Raw genomic sequence first — 1,063 nt, forward strand, 5'->3', positions numbered from 1 at the left:
ATATATATATATATATATATATACATACATACATATGTGGAAAATCGGTGTGTGTTTGTTTGTAGCGTTGTTAACTAACTCCTCCTACATCCTTTTATTGATTTTGATGAAACTTGACACGCAAGTAGAACTCATGTCTTGCAACCTTGTGACATACTTAGATTGTTGAAAAAAATCGATAATACAGCCCCTGGAAGGGATCTTTATATTTGCCTCATATAACTAATTTTTTTTTTAAATACCCAAGGGAAAGAACCCATAGCACCTGCATTTACAGTTGTTTGTTTTTAGCGAAGCGATCAATATTTGATTCTCGTGATCAGCGGACCTAATTCTGCATTTCACTACTCAGTTTTCAACTGCTAAACCCTTATTATTGCACTTTCTTGATGTATGTACACTTTCAAGGCCCGTAACTCCGATAATTCTGCGTTTTTGTAATTAAAATATTTCAATGACACAACATTAATTTTTGCTTCCAGAATGTATTTAATAAGTGTGTCCCAATACAATGAACTCATACTTTGAATGCTTAAAATTCTTAAAAAATTAAATCAAACTACCACACCACATTCAGTTGGGACACCCTGTATCACTTATACTTATTTTACAAGTCATAACATTTATTGCTTATTAACAGTTTATACATTTTCATGAAATTAATTGATCCATCGAATTTAGAAATATTTTACAGGTTTCATTGTTTATGTTCTATTTTTAGATACAGGAGGATCTCTTGGTCGATCGACGAACACCAACGCCAAAGATCTTCCTGAACACCAAAGGCACGTTTCCTCTCCAATTTCCTTTCTGTGACTCACAGGTCTACACTTAGGGTGCCATCCACTCTTGCCATTTTTTGTCATTCTCACCCACTTTTCAATATATTCACTCGAGGACAGAGCACCTCGCTTTCTACCCTCCCTTTCCTTTACACCTGAAATTTGAAAATATCGATGTGTCCTCATGCATATGTAATACAGTGAGAAAAAAAATGGGTATATCTATGCAATTAGTAAATAAGAGCCGTCTATAGGTGTGTTTAAAATCTAAAAACACCAAG

The sequence above is a fragment of the Octopus bimaculoides genome, chromosome 18, assembly GCF_001194135.2.
Source record: "Octopus bimaculoides isolate UCB-OBI-ISO-001 chromosome 18, ASM119413v2, whole genome shotgun sequence".
NCBI classification, from domain to species: Eukaryota; Metazoa; Mollusca; class Cephalopoda; order Octopoda; family Octopodidae; genus Octopus; species Octopus bimaculoides.